Below are 22,473 nucleotides of genomic sequence, written 5' to 3' on the forward strand. Positions count from 1 at the left end.
CAATAACCTGATAACTTTGTAATTACGTTTAATCAAATTTCTAATTGTAGAATAGCCTAGGAAATCATCCCTTCTTCAAAGTATACGTTCATAATCAAATACTCTAGTGTCCGAAATAGTATTACTAACGGAAAGGGCTGAAATCGGCAGGCGTATATGTAAAATATAGTTACAGCTGGCTTCGTTCACAGTTAAATATACAAATGTATGTGTATATTCTGTGGGAAATAATTTTTTTTCGATTAGGCTCGAACTTTTTATTTTTTTGTGTCCAACTTCCGCCCACAAAGTGATTTCGTAACGACGCAGAGGTAATGAGATCTCGTCGTGACTGCTTCCGAGACAGCGTGCACAGTTTCAAATCTGTTTATACCATAACTCTAGGCTCAACTTCTATTTTATGAGCTGGGCCAGCGTTAGAGGACGAGTAATCCACTTGCAAATGTCATTTCCACAAACTATTATGGGGTAAATACTTGTCAACCGCTAACAAGTTCAACCGTGGACCGCAACGATATTGCTGTTACTATGCCTACCTACTATATACGAATAATTGTTATTTATTTATTTGCTTTTTGTTTGGCAACGTCATTTCGCGAACCATCGAAACATGCACCGCGGCATAAAAGCTACCAGCAATTAATTATATAGTATGAAACGCATGAAAGTTCCGAGGCACGTTGTAACCTATCATTTTTTCCTACGTGGGAAAGTAACGAGTATAACAAAGATAGGTATAATTAGGTACCCTTTCGAACTATTGCAAACCCAGCCGATACTCGGCATCAGTCGCTAATTTCAACATTCTCAGTGCATACCATGTACCACTTAAAGCATCTCGTCGAGTAAAAACTTTACTCCCAGTTAGGTACGAAGGAAGCATACTATACTTATAATCAATCCGTTTGCTCCATGGCCGCGAGTATCTCGAGCCCAAGTCGTAAGGCGAAAGTCAAAAGTATAGCGAGCCCCCTCATCATCCACTCAGGACCCCCTGGGCGCGATAGTCGTTGCGCCTTACCACCGTTGGCCGCACTTAACGTTGACTTCTTTGTAAAAAAGTCCATAGAAAAAGCAACGAATAAGTGGCATGTCGCCGATGCCCGCAGCGTTTCTCTGTGTACATACAGCTGCTGTTCCCTGCAGCTTTCGTGTGTATAAAGTAAGATCTATAGGCGCAAGGTCCGACGGGTACATCCATCTATGCACAAGTACATCCGTACGTGTGTTCGATGTGCAGCGAGGCATCACGACGCGATTTCATTTCTTTTCCAGTTAATTCGGGTACCTTCGGAACCGGCCACTCAAACTGATCTTGATTCGGTTGGTAGAGATGCTACGGCGGCGAATCGGTTCCAATTGAATTAACACAATATCAACGGAACTTTACACGATTCACGTCTAGAGTACTTCAATTTGATTCAAGCGTGAGCGTCGTCATTCCATTTTTGAAATTGTTGAAAATTAGTTTTTCGGTACAGGCGAAAGAAGAAATTCAGTAGTCTGATCAATTGCAAGTTGGTGTTTTGTGGTTTAGAAAAATACCGCTACCGTTTAAGGTTTATAGAGTGAAAGTTCCTATCAGCCAACGTTACTTCTGTGATTGTGATTTATTATCTCATTGTCAGTCACTTCGTTTATTAGAGCGTAAACCGGAGTTCAACAGCTTTTACCCGGTTGTTATTCATATGATCTAACTGTATGGTAGATAGCAGCGTCGATACACCCACTCCGGAATTTGTTAGACTCAGAAACCTGTATATAGATGACTATTTTCTATAAGCAGTACCGTCATTTGTCCCTGAATAATGCTCAACTGATTTTAAAAAAATAAATCACTGCAATTGCGTAGAATATTATGATCATAGTTACGCAATTAATTCGAAGACTTGTCGCTAACTTCGCATATCTCTAAATGATAGGTCAGAACCAAAGATATTTAATGGTGATATAAATGGTTGAAGTAACTTTGAAAGGTAAACGTGAAATTTCCGATGAATATTATAATAATAATACCGCGGGTGTAACAATATTGGCAAAGGATGGTTGTTCGTTACGTAAGAGAAAATACCAGCGTAGATTTGCACAGTTCATTAGCGAGGAAAATTGGAAAGAATTGCATGATGAATTCTACTTATGTCAATTGCCTCTTCTCGTTACCCCACCTCGAGACCGTAACCTTCGCAGCATGGCAGTTACCGGTTGCAAGTTCGCGTACCTGCCTGCATAATGCGACAATTTCCTCGCGTTCGCGTTCTACTGGTGAAAATGAAAATTAGACTAGCTTCAATCGCTGTTCGAGAATCGGAGTGGGTACGTGTGAAGATCACGAAATATTAAGTCAGAATTTGTCAGAAGCAAATAATGGCGAGAGGAATACTCAGAGTCAAACTTTTAGTCAGAAACGCTAATTAACAATCCACTCGCCTGTTCCTTCTTTTAGTTTACACAGGTGATGTGTACTGTGAAGACCGGAACACTTGTCAATTAGCATCACTTGTAACTCAACAACACACGGTTCATTACAAGAGTAATCCATGAATAATCGATGAAAATATTTCACCTCGACGGCGATTTTTCTTTACAATCGACATTTGGTCGAGCCATGCGGAAGAAACATAAGTTTAAACATTATTATTTGCAATTTCTCAAAATTAAGGCAAGTGTAACAGTTATTGACCCTCTTCCAATTATTGAACTTTTTACATTGTATTTGTTTAGCGTTTACTTGTCAAATTACCAAAATATAAATTTCTAATGTTTAACTTTCTACGAATTGGTTTTAGTAATTGAGAAATTCACAATTTGTGCCTTCAATTTACAATTTTGGAAAATAAGAGTCGATAACTGGTACACTTACTTACCTTATACTGATCCACCGGTGGATCTTACACTGATTCGAAAATATAAACAAGTGAAATTAATGAAAGAAGAATGTCGATGAATTATTCTTAGACAGTAAAACTGGTGAAACGAATCCCACGAAATGTTTGGTTTCTGACACTTCCGCTACAATAGTATAATATTACGAAATTTCAATCTACTACGTGAACCACAGTATATATCTGTTACGTTATACTTAAGGTCGTGAAACTTCGATTGCAAAACTATGTCTTGGGAATGTAGAAAAGTCGTTCGATACTCGCGTATACAGCATTTGCATGGGACCAAGAGTACAATGCAACAGGTTCTGCATTTTTTGCGTGATTATTTTTTCTTGCATTCACACCTACCCGCGAAGACTGGACGCTGGCTACAGACAACATCGGTCGTTTGCGTCCCAAGAGCCGGCAGAGTGGTGCAGAATGCGCCATCTTCAAGACATTTACGGGCGGGGTGATTTATGTAAGCGGAAAGTGTGCGTTCGTTAATGACCTAATAGTTAGCATTTGAACGTGTAGAGAGCTTCGAGAAGAAGTTTATATCGGACAGGGAAGACTTTATCCAAGATGGACAATTTTAAATCAATTCTACCACATCATTTCGGTGTAAGCCTAATTTGATGTAATTTGTATTCAGATTTCTCACTCGTCTAGAAATAACAACAGCAAAACTATCAAACGTATGTGGAGGTATAACAGTGATAACTTGAATAATAACTGAAACCTGTCCGGGATCCACGCATGTCGAATAGCCACAGAACACGATCTCATTAAAAGCTCATTACGTGACCGCTGTGTGTTGAAGCACGCCTGGTTGAATCAAGATTTATGAAAATTGACAGGAAATCAAGAAGGTTTCACCGATAAATAATAGAGCTGCGTCTAGAGCCAAAATACGAAATGCGAATGTTGCATAAAATAAAAATATTAAGAAACATAAAAGGTTCCATCTAATTTAAAAAATACGAGTTCATTGACCAATTGCAAGCTTATTTTTATAAGTAGAAAACAAGTCAGAATACGTGGATTAATGTCGTAGATAATGTCTAGGAGCCATATTATTGTTTGCAGCGTGTGAATTACATGACATTGTGTTGAATATTATTACAGAATTACTCACTGGACATTTAATTTAAACGTTGACGTCTACAATTTGGTCGTGTACAATAACGGTAGAGTTCAGAAAAAAAATTCAACAATAGAAGAGAGTTCAGCAAGTTTCACGATAAAATCACGGAGTTTCCTTTTCACACCCGCTTACCGTTCACATCGTGTCAAGCGAGCGTCTTGACCTCCCTGTTTGTCCGTCATAGCATACATGCCGAAGGTACATATTAAAAGTCGTTCACGCCCTATTGAAGCATTGGCAAATCAATCGAAATCAATTCTTCGCTGCTACTCTTGTGCTATTGTTCCATATAGGTAACACTAAAGATGTATCGCTGATGAGAGAAGCTGGAAAGTTTGTGATTCGTACTAAAGCGATGGAAATGTTTTGGCAATGTAGCAAGTGGCGCACGACAATTTCGTGCTATTTGCGTCATTTGCTTCACAGGTGGGTGCAAGATAGGCGAAGAAGAGCCGGAGGGAAGAGAGCGAGAACGGAGCGGAGCACAGCGCGAACTAATTACTACCTCGGCGGGCGGCACTCGAGGCGCGGTATCGGTGGCCTGCATCAGTCGATACTGCCTCATAAGTGCAGCATGCTAATTAATTTGACTAGCGAGTTAACACTAGGTGTCTCATTGCAAATGGCTCGCTCTTACGACCTGCAACATGTGCGAAGGAAGCAAATTTACCATTCCATATTCGATAACGGCCATTCGGAAGAGGTGTCAGCGAATTCCAGCCAGTCGGCCACTCTTCTTCTTCTTCTTCGTCATAACTTGGAGTAACGGTTTCATGTTCGTAACCGCAAAATCGTAAGGTAGAATGAGAGAATATCGCAAATTTTTTCAAGTAAATCAGCAGTGGTTTGCGATTATAGTTTTCGGACAGTTGTTAAGTCATTGAAATTGAAGAAAAAAACATCATTGACTGTTGTGTAAGATTTTAGTGAGTCGAAATTTTGCGAGTTATTGTATCACTGTGAATGATGACCAAAAGAGTAGTCTTCATTCACCGGAAATAGAAATTTCTGAAAAGGTGGAAAACAGCCCTCTTACGCGTGGATCAGTTTGTGCAGCGGTGCTTATTAATTTATTTACACTGTAAACCATCCTCAGATCGTATGAACCACTTGGCTGCACGCGAGCCTACGTTTGAAAAATCTTCAATTACGATTAATTAACTTCGCTTAGCCCGTTGAGTCGTAATTAAGAGTATTTAGACGCGAGTAGATTTGAAACAACGGTCACGCGAGCTAGTCAGCCCTTTTCTTCTCACCCAACTGGTTGGAATTTTTACGGCGTTTATTAAATTAAGCCGTGTTTTACGCCTAGAGTTAAGGTAAGTGCAGGCGTGAGCATGGCTACGACGAGGTCCCTCGAATGTTTCCCATGCGGCGGCACGTTGTTCCGAGGGAAAAGCGTTTCACGTTGTTAACACCGCGAGCATTTGAACTGCGTCGATCTTCTTCAAAGCTCATAGTGTCGGGTATATTCTTTTATCGCCCCATTAATATCGTTGAATCGTAAAAGCTTATTGTTTCTTAGCGTGGGTAGGCGATGGCCAGCGACTTGATGTTGTTTTTATATTTTTTCTATTTTCCGTTTTTATTTCAACCGTCGTTGGAATACGTGCGGCAGGGACTTACGCTGTCGGAAAACTTATGCGGTAACCGAAGACGAATCTACGAGCCGAGTTTACGCCCCGAGAATCCAACGCTGATTTATTACCGTGAAGTGAGTAGGCATATAAGAAGAGAGGCTCGGTCATGGAGCAGCGTGTCGCCGCAGAATCATACCGCCAGTTGATTAAAACCTATTTACCCGTCGTTTGATCGAAGTATCTCGACTAAACCAGGGGAAAATAAGAGGAATGCATAGTGCGGTAGTGTAACCACCCCACCAAGCTTTTGAGCGAGGAACATTTAATACTCCGCCTTCAATACTTTTCTTCAATATTTATCGACTACCTACGACTTTTTACAACCGAACAAGAGTGAATGAAAAAAAAAAAAAAAATCATTCCCGGATATGTAACCACCCCATCAAGATTCTTGCCTTTTGTAAAAAGTGGTGGGTAATCGATAAATATTTAAGAAAAGTATCAAAAGTGGAGTATCAAAGGTTCCCCTTTCCCCCTCGGAAAATGAAAAAGTTACGAACAGAGATCGATCAGTACCATAGCATGGAAAGTGATTCGTACGGTAGAATTTCGGCGTGATGGTTGGGAGGATTCGTTCCTCCGTTTGAATAGCGTTACTCAAACAATTTAACATTTGGTTCAAGCTGACCGATGGGAGTAATCATTTCCTCTCAATCTTCCTAGCAGCTTCCATACATCACTCGACGGACTATGAACGATTGCCACGTTTACCGGTAAGATGAATTAACGACAAATGGTTGAAATTAAATTATGCGTGACGATCCTGAGATGAAATTAATGCTGATGAAAAGGGGAGCCTGGACATTACCGCCCGAAGGAATGCAATGCTATTGGTTTTTTACTGTTAAGGTGAACGTTGAGGTCACCTTAACGCTTTGTTTCGACCATTCTACCGACCCTCGGAACGGGCCTCGGCCACCGGCGGCACAACCGATCCAAACACCGAGAGGCCTCCGTCTCGCAACCGCGTTCTGCTCGTTCTTTCGCTAGCACGCGGTTATACAGCGGCTTGCCCGTTCGCGCAGTGGTTGAGCAACTTCGGAGAATGCTGCCTGCATGCCGCGATGTTGCTGCAGCTACCTTCTCCCTGGTCTTCGCTTCCGAAGCTCCTGCTCGCGTTGCTGGCGTTGCCGTTGCCGTTGCTGCGACGAAGCACTTCGCTTCACGGCGATGCGGCCGATTTCTATTTGCCCTATTTATAGCGACACTTATGGGTATAATGGTATTATTAAACCGGTACGTTGATCAATGCACGACTACGGGGGCAAAGGTGTACAAATAATAACGCATTAGGTGTTTATTTCGACCTACTACCTTCCTGTGATCGATGAGATTCTCTCCAAGAATACCTCAAAGAGGATCAATTATTTTTCGAAAGTCGCGATTCGCTACTGCATGACTTCCTTTTCGTATTGCACGGAGGTATCGAAAGGTTAGGGAGATTCATTGTTCACCGACTACCGTAAGCCGTGCAAAGTTCATCGTGACTTGATTTACTCACAGAATGGATATGAGTGAGTTAGTAAGTAAGTAGCCGTTAAGATCACCGTCGATTCAAGCCGTTGCCTAATCATTTTCATCTAGTGTATAAGTAACAAGAACAAGCCGGGTCTATTACATAATGAAATACTAATTTACACGGCGTTAAGCTTGTTAACGATACTTCCTTGTCAGTGGGTAAATATTTCTTGGATTTAGTCGACTAGTATAAGTCTTCGAGTCTATACACGTGGCGCAACTTAATAAACATCCACCGATGGATAAATAGCATGTATTATTGATAGATACAACGTAACGATTAAAGGTTTATTTGCTTGTGAAACGTCAATCGGGACTTTACTAGTTGATGGCTGCAAATGTTTAACTTGTCAAAGTTTCTGAGTGATTTCTCGGTACGAGTATAGCAACTGTTCCAAAGGTACATCCAAGTTTTGGTAATGGCTCAGACAAAACTACCGTTCACAGAAGTAGCAGGCTGAGTAGCTTCGAAAACTCCTCATAGGAGTATTTATAAAAACCTAGCCGAGTGACGATGTTTCACTCGCGCTATTTTAAAAATCTAGAAAAGTCGCTAATACGATGTTACGAGGACTTAGGCGGCAAGAATCTTACCGAGATATGGAGATGCGCACCTGGAATCCTGTATTTGACCGCGAACCCCTCCGCCAGGAATTCGCGCGTTATACGCTGTTTTTAAGCCTGTGCGTTTTGCGTGAGCCTAACCCACGCTAAGTTAGCCTAACGCGACTTTCGTATACTCTCCTGTGCGCGAGAATTATTACCTACCTTGGCTGTTTCGCAGTTTCGCGGCCAATTGGCCAATTGACCTTTAGGTCGTTACTGCGACCGAGTATATATATTCAAACGATCCTGCGTGCGGCATGTATGCGTTCTTTGGATAGGAGAATAAAATACATAAGAGGTGATTAAAAACCGAATACGGATCATATATCATGAGGTACATACAAGTCAGTAACGCAATTATCAGATTCAAATTTTCATCACTCATCGAACTATGCACGGGAGAAACTACGTGATGAAGTATACACGACAATATGCAAATCTCATCTGAGATCATCAGGATGTCCCAACACGTTGAATTTAATCAATTTATTCAAAATAAACATTCGATCCAAAGCTATTGATACATTTGTTATTCGATGGGGTATCGATGTGTCAGCTGTTCCATTTGAAAAGCACCAGTCAGATACAAAATTCATTTTCAATTTTGAGTGTAAGTATAAGATTTCAGGACATTAAATTTGTTCAGGAAAAGAGTTTTGCGAATAGTATGGAATTCGTCGATTCATTTACAACGCAAATCGGGCAGGATATTTTTTCTTTACGAAGATTAACTTTTCTTCTAATTCACTGTACGTATTACGTACGATAGGTACGCTATCAATTTTGTAAAAGATTTAGATATTAAAACAACCATCCTGACAGCATCGATATTTAGTACAGAAATGATTCAGTTTAAAGAGTCAACACTCAAATATTTGTAATGCGAATAAGTTAATGTAATCCCAACGATTTCAGAGGCTAATTACGAAACGATCTGCCTGTCTCAGCTTCAAGATGCAGAAAACAAAATTATCTTAATATCACAGTTCTGAATGATGTTTTTCAATTGCAATAGATGATATAAGTGTATATAACTGCAAGTGACGGAAATTAAATTAATTTCTATAAGTAAAAGTATTAACTTACATGAACTATATAACCAGTTGCGTTATTGAGGTCGTAAGAGTTTCATTTTCGAAGTCAGCTGCAAAGCATCCGCGGGAATAATCATTTGACCCTAATAGAGAGATTCACAGAGAATTATTTTACAGACTGTGTTTTTCAATCGTTGGGTGTCTAAAAAATGTGATAATTGTTTCTGAGAATACTAACCGGCGATGTTATGAAATTTACGCATCGATACATTTGGTACAAGTAATGGTTGATTTATTACACACGATTATTAACAAAAAAAAAAAAAAGTTTGATAGAAGTATCAGCATTCAGACACACGAGGCGATTAAATCAATCATCAGAAATGGCTCCGATCGTAAAATTCGAGACCAGAATTTACATTCACTCTTCTCGGAACGAGCTTTACGCGTCACATTATGCTAAATAGACACATGTCTGTTTTCTCGTGCTGCAGTGTGGTCTAGGAAGAGAAAAAAGGCTCGAACGAATAAAGTCATTCGTAGTTCTGATGTAGAGACCCTTCTTGAGTATCACCGCCATGACGATTTCAGCGCTTCCCACAATGGTACATGGGTATAATTTGAAAGATGACACTTCGTAGGTCACAGTAAAAATTCTTGTAGCTATACCTAAGCTTCAATATCACCATGCTTGCGACGTCTCAATTTCGATGAAGACGCTAGAAGAGGGTTGCCACGGTAGGGATAAGGGACTTACTGACAAAATCTACTACCGTACGGATGCCCGGGGAAAAACATGTCATTAGCCCAGTACGGGGTACGACCTTTCTACCGCACGTTGTTACACGTGAATCTAAAAGTGTAAATACGTATGTATTACATTTACGATGGTCGAGTGAAAAGCGATCCCAAGAACGTGTCCGACTACCTTGACTAACTCGACATTTCCATAATTCGAAACTTTCACGAGAAACCCCAATTTATATGAATAGCTACCGATGTTTGAAGAACAGCTGACCTGTATATGACCTCATACTTGCTGACAAACGGTTAGTCAATTGATTCAGTTTGTCAAAGGAGAGCCTCGTTCAATTTAGCAGTACGGAAATATTCATTTGGCTTGTAAAGGTTTTGATCTGAACCTGCGATACACCATTTTCATAAATTATCAAAAATAGGAACGTATGCACCTTTCGCCAAATTTGAAGCCTAGACGTTTTAAAGAAGGAAACATGCAATTTTATCGAAGATAACTCTAAGGACTAGCCAAAACAAAACATATGCGTGGCTTTGATTCTCCTCTCGACAACTTTTCTTTTCATTTGAACTACTTCCTGAGACACAGATTACTACGTCTGCACATCACGAGTGCCGAACTGAAGGCGTGCGAGTTTGCTGTTCAACTTCGTGATACCTAGCAAAACTCCGCCTTCGGTACCCTTAGGGCAAAAAATTATACAGAGTCTACTGTGGAACGTGGATGCTAAAGATCTCACTGAGATGATAAGTTCATGTCAAGAACTGACGAATGTATCATAATCCTGGATATATTTGAGGAACTTTTTCGTATTCTGCTTTATTCAATTACTGGAATATTAATTAACTCTCGAATGATTATAACAACGCATTTATGGATGTCAAACGTGAATAATTATTACTGTAACTATTATTATGATTATAACTGTTTTTGTAAGGTTCGAATGACTCGTTTTTTAAACCGTGATGCACGGACTGATGTGCTTGCTCAATTTCTCGCCGGGCTCACCAAGTTTCAAGCTCACCATTTCGATGATGACAAGAGATAGGAATGATTGATCGTCGCACGACGAGTACTTTATACTGGCAATCAGTGAACGTCCGATACAGTTACTGATTAATTCTTCACGATATCCATTTACGTTGACGCGTATTTATACGTTGAGTAATAAAAACTCAGTGATTATGAGGATCACTTGAAGGAAGGGGAACGTAGGTCTTGAATCGGCTAGTAATTACAATGTTTCTGAATTCTCCTGAATGGGCCATATTTTTGAATATCCGAGCCGATCTCGCCTCGGGACGCGCGATCAAAAATTTTACCAAGCCTCAGGGGCTGGTGCGGAACACAACGTGGCTTCTACAATCACATTCATCTTTGACGCGTGTGCGAGGAAAAAATATTTCACAACGGCGCAGAGTTTACGAGACTGGATGGCATGTTTACCGCATAATTGGGCTGGACATTGTGCTCAATCTCGTTAAATCATAACAAAGGTATATTATTACGGATTTCAGCCGCGTACGAACTAACTTGAAGAGATGCCCCCACGGTGGTATTGAGATGTTCGCCTGATACGCTGCGCTCTATACGATTTACGATATCACGACTTGAAAATGCTATCCGGTAATTTGTGATAATAGCCCGTTTGCCGAACAGCATCGCGTGGTCCGAACCGGCCATCCGCAGGTTGGCAGACTCTTCGCGTCCAGAAATCAGTGGCCAAGTAAAGTAAACACAGCCTGTGCCGTCTCTGCCTGGCCGCAATTTCATAGGCGGCGCTAGTCGTACGTTACAGCTTGCAATGAGCGTTTGGTTGGACAATTAAATTTCTGACTTGGTTATCCTGATCCGGTACAGAGTGAGTCGACTTGATCAAGTTGCTCCCGTTTTTTGTTCGTCGAACAGTGGACGTGCTTGAACCAACGAGAGAGCGTGCGTGCGTGCGTGCGCGCACCCGTGAAACCTGTCATGATTGCCAGCTATGCGGAGCAGCGTTAACTGCCCAAAGCGTATCACCTTTGGGTCCGACCACCTCTTCCGTGTGTGCCTATGATACTTCGAAAATCAAACCAAAATTGAGCCAACGCCGATCCATGGTCAATGCGTCAGCAACCTAGAAGATTCATCTCCATGGAGCAGGAATTATACCCCGATCAATGAAGTTGTAAAGTTGCGAGTCAGTAGCAGCTACTCGCACGCTTGTCAAAGCTTACTACTTAAGAAATGGAACGTGGCTGATAGCTACGTCGATTATAGACACTCGAAAGGCTCCATTGTGTTTTAAGTACCGTGAGACAAGCTTCGAGTACTCTGACTGCAGTATAGGAAAATTATTCGAATTATATACCGGCTCGGTTTTCAATATTAGGATTTCTATTACCTCATTTTTTTCAACTATATGAATTCACGAGAATGTCGAACTTTTATGGAGGTATAAAATATCGAGGAAAAATAATTTCAAGTCTGAGAGAAAGCGCCCGAGGCCCGCCTATGGAACGAGCAATCGAGAGACGAGGAAGAACCGGCCTAACCTCACCTAACCTAACCTAACGTCAGTTAAGCTAACCTACTAACTCCGCTGGTTTCTTCGGTCTCCGCTTCACTCTTCACCACTCCCTCTTGTTCTGTCCATACTATATAATCAGCTCAGACGAGGAAAAACAAGACTGCTCACCCGACAGTGTATCATGCCATCACCGACAAATTCGCAGCGGCAGATTGATTTAGCTATTGACCAGCCAAGATTAATCCAATCGGACACCGCAATTAAGCGATTCGAATACTTTGTTGCTTCGTGGTTATCTTTTGATTCAGTAAATCAAACAATTTAAATATACAGAACTGTTTTTACAACAAAGATACATATTCACTAGTCGAATTTAAAAAAGGGACGATTGCATTTCGTATTCTATTTACAGTGCATGCAGTATACAGTACATTTTCAGTTCATTGTTCCCATTTAGCCGCTTGCAAGTGGTGAATTGGAATCCTACAAGTTCACTCCTGCACTAAGAGTCTGTTCTAGAGTCATGATGAAAATGTATTAACACTAGATTGTGTAAACAGTATGGAGGCAGGGAAATCTCGCAGTTGTATTTTTCCGCGAATAGGTTGTTCATTGGCCAGCTATTGTTAAGCTTTATAGGTTTGCTTCCAAGAAGTCCTTGGTAAGTCAGTTGGTTTTGAGTACAGTAAAATGCTCAAGTCTGCTCACGTTACGGTAGTGCGCGCCAACTACTGACGGTAACTGTTGCCTACTCTTGTCTAGCACGAGTGACGGACTGTTACACGTCGCAACAAGGATCTCATGGTTGTAACTAAAAGCAATCGAGTAAGAATGATTCTCAGTACTCATGTCGCTAAACAATATTTATCCAATCCATCGCAAGATGAACATTCATGAACGCACTTGCTAGGATTAACAAACATCATCGAAAACTAGTGAAGAAGATCAGAAAAGTAAGGCCTGCAGGTTTGGTAACTCAGACGCGAAGCTTCACCGCTGTCAGCACCGACAGGGCTACTCCGTTATTACCATAAATATCCAAAGTTCCTCGGCAGTAGTTAGACGATCCTCGGTGAGAAAGATCCTGCAGATCGTTCCCGGCTTATTCAATTTAAATACCGCATGCAATCAAGTGTGGAGTCGGTGTAACATTTTCTCATATTCAGAACGTTTCATACAGCTTTCCGTCTATCTAAATTACGTTGAAAACACTGTTCACCTTTGCAAAAGTTATAAATCGTATCGAACAAAACAACTACTGTCAGTAAAGCATATCAACCTGTGAAAACTTTGTTAAATCGTCCTGGTAATTGGGCATACCGAACTGATTAGAATCGGACAAACTGTCCTTTAGCACATGTAACATTAGTGTGGTGGTCATCGTACGAGCCGTTGTAACAATCGCGAACCAAACGAGCAGCAAACGAATTATACCATCAACGTGTAATTGATGGTGAGGTATAAATTTTAAATGAAAGCGTAGGATGCACAGCTTGTACTTCGTGTAGCACAAACTTGATAACTTGGAAATCTTACACGATGCACTTGAGCCCGCATATTCGAAGTCAAAATACAGAGCACGAAGAATCAGAGAGTTAAATGCACCGACCGCAAGAACCACCAGAATCGTCGACCGTACATCTGCTGACGTTAGAAACACGTGTCTGCGGGTAAGCTGGTCGCTGGTTGGTAGGAATGGAATCAGAATTCCAAGAAGGCTAATCAGATCCAGGGTATACCGGACGGTTGCATTGTCCCGCAAAACAAATACATATTTTATACATGCTATTCTTACGCTACCAGTACGATAGTCGTCTTTGCGGAGCAAGCGAGGCCTGGTACAGATTCAAACTTTTATATTTAAGCGAGTCTCTGAAACCAAGCGATTAAGTTGAAGCCACACCGAAGCTGAATACGACAGAGGAGTGTGGAACGAGTGACCTCGGAATAACAAGTTCGCAGTTGGTTTCGCGATAAAGGACACACCAAAAATCTAGTGTCTGAAATTCGTAAAAAAAAACAGAATTCTAGGCTTCGTGATACGAGTTCTTTCAGTATATGGTCCAAGTTAGGAATCCATGGCGTATGTATATACCATTCGTGAGCCACGATGAATTCACGTGATCTTACTCACTTCGAGTCAAAGTCGATTTTTCACACAAAAGGTTAGGAGAAAAATTGAAGATACTACGCCAACTCTAGAGAGGAGCAGTAAGTAATTCAAATACGAAAAGGTTATAGATGAGTACTGGGTGAAGTAAGTTACGGGAAAGTCAACATCGATGAACAGTCTACCAAGGAGTAATGATTTGTGCACAGGACTCAGGCGGCAGTTGTACCAGGAGCTGCGGAGTAGTAGCAACAATGAGCCTCATGAACTCGTAGAATTATTCAACGAGGTTATTGAAATGTCGTATTGTTTCGGAGAGATCCAAGCGAATGGTTGCCTTTCTTGTAGTACCCTGTTCGCGAATCGACATCCGTCCTGCGACATCCCCTGCAAATCCGTTTCAACCCTGCCCTGTTTCGGGTCATCTATATTTCATGGAGGTCATGAACTTTCCTGCACCATCCCATCCAGCACCGAGGATCTCTTTGTGGCGTGTTTCCTTTGAAATCCACCCAAACTCCGAGGGATAATTACATCGAACCAGCGAAATCGGCAGATGCCGATCTCTGACAGTGAAGAGGTCGCTCCCACGGCGCACCTCGCGAAACGCAATCAACTTGGATTGATCTTCATCGTCGCAGGTTCGTTACTCGCCGACGATGCTCTTTGCCAGGCGAGGAGTTTTAAGATATCCACCGCAAGTTCAGTACCCCGCGCTGGAAGATCTGACGTACGAGTTTTACACGAAGTAAGAGAAACGTAAGGCACGTGTGTACCTGGAACAGTGGCATTGTTTCAAAATAAACTGCTCGAGGTAGGTGGCGATATTTCACAAGTGCTACCCGACGAAGGGGCGTACGAGCCTTTCTGCACGAACCCTCCCGCGCTCCAAGCACGACCTCTATGAATTCATCAATATATCAACCATATCTGCTCCAGCTACGAGAGGTCGGTATCGATGTATGCTACAGCCGAAGTGCATGCTCGCGGAACTATTTAATTCAGCCGCTCCTGTTCCCGAATGTGTTTAAAGGGTTATGATCTCGGGAGCCGTGAGATACGATCAAACTCTCCGTTGACTCAATAATCGTAAAAGTCCACCACGATTCGGTGTTGCCAACAGTGGCACAGTCGTGGATGATGACATTAGCAAAGCATGGATATACGAGAGATGCTGAACTTTTGTAAAGAAAGTTGTATACAGCGAAAGAATATATGTTACGAAGATTCCTCCGTATTTTGTAGCTCCAGATTAAAAAAAGTGAATAAAAAACTGGGTAAGACGAACATCGTCATACGAATAAGTGTCCTCGTTTCTTCGATACCATTTCCAAACACTCCTGCGCGAAATAATTTATCAAAAACCGAATGGAAATAAATACTAGAAATTCCAACAAAATGTTAATATATAATAAAAGAGCAGCCTTCTCATCGCGAGAGTCGTTTAAACTCGCTTAAGATAGAAAACAACTTTCTTCGAGATGCCCTCGGCCGACCTTTCGCTCTGCTACGAGACTGTCGCCACAGTGCAGTGGTAGGTATTACAGATATGTACTTCATCGCTTAAATGTCACCTCTCAGAGTTGACCACGATATCTCACAGGACGCGAGTCTCGTACACAGGATGGCTTTGTCGTCCAAGGAACGTTACCTAATCTTCAAAGCGTGTATAATTGACGCTGCAAATCTCTTAAACGTGCGGCTGCACGATTCATTCGAACAATAAAAGTTGTCGGCTCGATGACAGCGAACGGCTTCCGAGCAGTAGATACCCAGAAGGTAGACGGCCCTTCTCTACGGGACCGTGATAAAATTAATTTTGCGGTCCACAGCTGGGTCACGAAGTCGGGTAACGAACCCGAGTTGCTTCTCTCGCTTCCAGTTATGATGCCTCCTCTCCTCCGACTAAACAATTTTGTACAAATTCTCTACATGACATCATAGTTTTCGCATACGAGCCATGTAACAGAGAATTCAAACACCGCGTTTTTTACTTGAATAATGGTGTAAGTGTTTCGTGGGTTGACGAGAAAATTGAAATAAAACTGATACAATGTTCGTGGCTCTTGGCTAATTAAACATATTCTTGGTTAAGTGAGCACCACAGCTCTAAGGTTTTTACAAATATAATGCGTTCGCTCAACGAGGCGTATAAAGACGGAAGCGAGATAGTTGGTTTTCAAAAGCGGCAAACCTCCGCAGCGACAGTTGGTTAAGTGATCGGAGTTCTGTTCTGACAAGTAGCAATAAGGAACGCGGCGATGATCACATGCCTTATGCCCTGCCTTACGGATTACAGAGTTGAGCCGTTTCTCGTATCCTTCTATCTCGTCGTACGAACGTGAGCGAGGAAAGATGTTGAGAGGTGTTAATTAAAACTGTGGCCTCTCCCGGTTGCTTACCCTTTCTTCGTCGGTTAGTCCGGCCACGCATGTCGGAGAATTCGAAGCCCCGTTGGCAAAACGGATTGTTGGCGGGAGACGGAGAGGCCACGAATTAAGGAGTTAGACTTGCACGGGGGCTCATGTATTCCAACTTTCTGAAGGTATTAACATTTCAAGCCTTTGAGATGCCCGATAGCGACTTAATCGTGCAAGCTAATTGCATTTAAATCATTTTCATCTTCTTATTTTTACGCGCTGTGTAATCACTGATGGATTCCTACCAGAGATGCAATAATCCAGCATCAATGGATACAGTGTTAATATTTTTCTAGTCATTTGCAGATGATTTTCATCCGAAAATCACCACGGTTGTTGCCTTGTGCGTTCAGCAAGTACGGTAAAGACCGAGTTTAAAAATGGCCAGGTGTACCGGATTGCTGGTTATGTTTCTGGCGATCGAAGGGCGGCTAAATCCAATAGGTCCAAAAGAGGCGTGGAACCAGAAGTCCGACCGTTGGCAACGCTGCGGGTTGAACGCTCGGGCGTATACCCGTCGACCTGGACCTGATCCCGCAGGACTCTCGCCGCAGCACTCGTTTGACGGAGCTCCTCGTTTTTCAGGTTATTTTTTCGAATCGAGTCCCCGTATCGGGTATCGTTGCCGTTCAATGCTTAACCTAGCGCTTGAAAGGTGACAGACATAACAAACGAGAAGTGTGAACGGCAGCGTATTTCAATACAGACCAAAGCTTTTCTACCAGCATTCAATTTCATCGTTTGAAATACCAATTTCAGAAAATAATTTTTCAGCAGGCGGATCCGTGTATATACGCTAGTTTTTATCAACTGCAATTCTAAAATTAAATTTGTGGTTCGACCTTAACGTCGAAAACGACTTTCCTCTTATTCAGCCGTTTCGCCACAGATAGTTGGCTCCTGAATCCGTTCCAGTCTTGATTTTTCTTTCGTTCTTTTTTTCTTTTTTACTTTTTCAACGACCGCATGAAAAAACGGAGATTCTACGAAGCCGCAAATCGCCGGGCCAGCGATCACGGTGAATACGATGCGCCGAGATCGCGAACGACCAGACATTTCTCTCCTGGCGCGAGTCCGCTCGGCACGCCGCGGTCTCGGGGACAGCAGGCGGGGGAGCCATGCACGACCGCGCACGTTAAATGTGAAATATGGACAGAGGTATATGAAAATCAACCGCATTGTGTGACGTCTTGTTCCCAACGACTAGCTCGCTGCACTTCTGGCTTACGATTTCAAAGATGAATCCACCTCGCAATACTATTTCCATGTATATATTACAGACTACTCTAGTAGGGTTATCGCGTCACTTATTGCAAGATGACTTCTTTTACTTTGCAACGAATCTAAACTGCAATTGCCGCGATTACGCACAACCGTAAGCAGAAACTCACCTGAAATTCCTATTTCTAGATATAACGACACTTCAGATCAACAATGAACTGCGGTAGCAAATTGGCGGCATAGAAATAATGATTCAAAGCAAATCTATCTTTTCCAAATAATTGTTTCCAATTGATCCAAGTTTTACCTCATTTTTCCGACGTCGATATTCAAGTAAAATCGGTAGGGCTGTCATTGGTATATGTATACTATGACCAACTGTTTTGATTCCCGAGTCACCGCACAATGATTTATGAAATAACCACAACGCCAACTATTAAACTAATGATAGTCGAGCTGTACCAAGATGACAAATTTTCCATCACATTTAAATTGCCCCCTCGACTTCCTATAATGCTCTAACAAGGTTAAGATTCAGCCGTTTTGAACCATATGCCGCCAGTTTTGTGTGCTTCTATCGGTTACAATAGTTGGTTGAGGCTAGGGAACATCATGGTTCCGAGATAGACTCGGTAGAAAAGAGAGGGACGGTAGTATCCGGTACATGGGCTGCGGGCTCGAGGTGTTGCGTGTGAGTTAACAAGCTAACGACGGCGTGCGAGCGCGATTTTCTTTCGTATCAGCCTCAATCTACCCCCACCCCCCTCCTTCCCGCGACCCCACATCTTCCTTCGCCTCTTCTCGATTCCCTCAAACATACGTTCGTGGCCCGCTCGTTTGGGTCCCAGTATGTTCGTTATTTTAGAACCATTCCATCGAGATGGCAAACGCTTACTTTTTATCCTTCGTTCTCGGTTTCCCGCGTTTGCTATATCACGGCGACTTCACTCGGAACTACAAACCAGGCTCACCAAATTCTTTTCGAGTGCTTCAGCGTCCAAGTGGCAGAACGCAGATCTATGACTGCAGGAGTCCGACCAACGAAAGAAAACATTGTCATGGGATGAATACTTATCAAAACTGACTTTATTGTTGTTATAGATGTTCCAAGACTGAACAAGCACTTCGCTATTGCGATTAGTTATCATCCGGGGTGGTTGAAGTATACGATACCATGCAGCGGGCAACCATCAAGAATATACACGCCGCGAGCTAATAATCGATTTTATGTGCTCAAATTCCTCCTTCTTCCTTTCCTTTTTCTTCGTCAGCTTTCGCGGTGGTCGTGAAGCTACACGCGCTCATCAGGTATGGTACCGGCGTATCACGCACGCACAAACACACGCAATGAAGGCATGCGTGTGTTTGTATTACCCGTACGTCTCGTTATTACGCAAGCAAGGTTCAGTGTCGTTGTGGTTGTGTGGCTTCTCGCGGCCGGTGAAGCAAGTCTTCTCCTGCAGGGAGAAAAGCAGATCCTACCGCAGCCCAGCTATGGTGGCATTTTGTTGCTCGTCGACTGAATCTCATACGATATGTATCGCTTATGAGTAATTGTCGACTGCCTAGTGTCCGCATTATGAATGGGTTTCCGTTCACTTGCAAATGTAACCATACATCACCGTGTTAATTACACAACTGAAATGTGTATTATACCAATGTCAACAATTCGCGCTCGGCTAACACTCTGCTCCACGTACGAGGAGGTGTACCCTTTTATACACGCATGATGCTACCAGTTACACAAATCTACTTTTATCGTACCCCAATCGGCAGGTACTTGTACAATACACGAATAAAACTGGATTTGTCTCATTTTACCAGCAACCATAGATTGCGAACTAATTCAAGGAACATAAATCGAACTCTTTTTTCTCCAACTAACAAATAATAACAACCTAGCAAAGGATACGAATAGACTTGACGCGGATTGATAGTATCTGTAAGTTATTTTTGACTCACGGTTTCACTAGAGATGTGGGCGTGCGCTTACAGCTCGTATTGTGTCATTTAAGACTCGGAGAATCGAGCAGACAGAAGCATGGTGCCGTAATTACGAATGGTAATTGTATTTGTTTCTTCGGTAACGAACGCTGAAGCGGGACCAATGATTTTTACGGTAAGTATAATACGTGTGGTATGGAAATTCAATTGGTTATTAACCTCCCGACGTTAACCGGAGTCTAACTGCATAACCGCGACGTCGGAAGCCCGTCGTTAAAAAAATCTCATCAAAGATTCACAACTGCCGTATAAGATTAGCTGTAACTTCTTCACATCGATTTCTCCAATACGTACTTCGCAATATTTCGAAAAATAGTGGATGAAATAAAATTAGAATTCCATAGTTGGATTCAAAGCCGTAACTTTTCAGGACAATACCGATTGCGCAGATAATTTCGTGTCCGAATGAAACTGTACAGACTAAGTTCAGCATTCGTCTCGTTCCTGATTCCCCCGCGCTGTAAATGGCGATGACTTGACTGGATGATGCAAATAAGCTTTCATCACGCGGATATCCATGGATGACAAGGCAATGAACAGACGTCAGACAAGGCATATGCCAAGGCAGGTATGTGATATTACGATATACATGGCCGATGATGAAAATTCTGCTTTCGAACAAACGTATCCGAGGTGTGCGTTTTGGGTATATCCTAATTGTCGTATGTTCAGTTTTAAGATTTGACAGTGGATTTGGAAATTCAGACGCCATGTAAATACAGTAACCACAATTGACGAAATCTATTGATTAGTCAAAGAATGTAAAGGTGTGCGATAGTAGTATACACTTCACTCGTCCAGCACCTTGAACCCGATATGTATAAAGTGAAAAATGAATAATTTCACCTCAGCGTTAACATTAGCATGCTAATCGGCCTGTATAAGCAGTAAACAAAGTATGCGGCGGCGGTTATTAATGCCCCGCGGCGTGACGAACTTGCCTATGTTAATACTTTGACAAGCGATCCTTGTTGCATGCCAAGCTAGGCATCGCCACATTTTTCTATGCGAATCGCTTCCGAAGCAATTAAAACTTGCGAAGCCAAGTTGTGGGCTTACAGGCGTTGGACAAACGTCCACGCCCATCGTCACGGGAGAATCATAAATGCGCGTGTATGTATATAAACGTCACGGACATCCTCTTCTGTAATTTTGTCGCATTGGGAGAGAGTGACGTTTCTCACAAATATGTACCAGCCGTCATCTTTTAATTTAATCGTTTTAAAGGAGACAAGAGGCGGAAGGCAAAGTCCCGCCGACCAAACTAACGTGTTCGGGGAAAACAAATTCGGATGCTTTCAACCTTATCACAAATTGAGAACCACGTAACCTTCAAGCATCGTTCTACTATCCTACTAGCGTAACAACTAGTCTACTGCTCTACTCATCTGCTTGGAACAGGAAGACGAGATGGAAAATCGGAGAAGAATGACGGTTATAATGTTGTTACTGGGGAAATATTTTTTTTTCTTTTTTATAAATATTAGAAAACTCTGTTCGGAAGAGGTTTCACCCACGGAAGAAAACGACAGTAAAGTATAATTGAAAAGAATGCTGAAGTCTGTAAGGTAATCTAAAAAGTGGATAAATCGTTGTACGATCACTATTGTACAGAAACGAACCTTTCAACAGATTGCTTGAAAACACCCTAAATTTCAGGCTTCGATACATGCAACCAACGTCAGGCACGTAACGAAAGATGAAAAAAAAGAGAAGTTAGATATTATTTGGTAAACTGAAATCCAACGTACGGCGCATAGATCCTCGTCTCGGAGTCGAGAAAACCGAGTTCAAGAGCTATTTGTTACCGCTTGCAGGTGTAATCTTTGTTCTCCGGTTCGTGAGACGGGTTCTCCTTCGTGCCGGTCTACAGTTACGCGTCACGTTCCTATGGTACACGTATATTCGGATCCGCATGTTTACTTATTCACGGAATTTGAGTTGAAAGCTCATATATTTATCGAGCTGCATGTTTTGTGTGAAAATGTGGATGTATAATGTGGTACCTATCTACATTTATACATACAAGTTTCGCGAAAAAAATTATCAAACTATTTTAACAACGTATAGTCAAGATGTATATGCTTCTCAGTAATATTAATACCCCCGCATGAGACGCAGTGGGGAGTTTGAAGCGGGCTTATACCTCAAGCATATTTCACATTCACAACCGCCTAATCACACCTGCACGATCGCTGCATCAGACAATGCCACGATTTATTCGTATATAGACACGTCGACCATCAACATCGATTTATAAGAAGCTGACAATAAAAATATGCACGTTATGAATCAACTACACAGTTCTATTTGCATAAAAATTCATTGAATTTACTCGCCTATAGTAAACAACGTGAGCCGTATAATTTATGAGGAGCTAGAACCCTCGGAACCGTCGGCAATTCGAGCGCGCCCGGGTCGTGAGCTCTACGAACGGTCGAATGAACGGACTCCGCCAGGCGTGCAGCTTCGATATTACCAATAATTGTCGGCTCGAAAGGTTATCTCAAGAAAGCGCGCACAGCGAATTCCCTTCTACCACCCATCACTTACCTACGAGTCCTGAATAGTTTGAAGGAAATCTCAAGATTTCACCTCGTCAACCCGCATCGTGATATTTTCTCTTACGGTCGATCTGACAAG

General features: G+C 42.2%; 1 protein-coding gene across 1 annotated transcript in view; it reads right to left on the minus strand.

Moving 5' to 3' along the window:
• LOC124181502 (lysine-specific histone demethylase 1A) overlaps positions 1-22,473 on the minus strand; it is a 221,706-nt gene that overhangs the window by 82,736 nt on the left and 116,497 nt on the right. The gene's annotated exons all lie outside the window — the stretch shown is intronic.

This window comes from Neodiprion fabricii, chromosome 4, assembly GCF_021155785.1.
Source record: "Neodiprion fabricii isolate iyNeoFabr1 chromosome 4, iyNeoFabr1.1, whole genome shotgun sequence".
NCBI classification, from domain to species: Eukaryota; Metazoa; Arthropoda; class Insecta; order Hymenoptera; family Diprionidae; genus Neodiprion; species Neodiprion fabricii.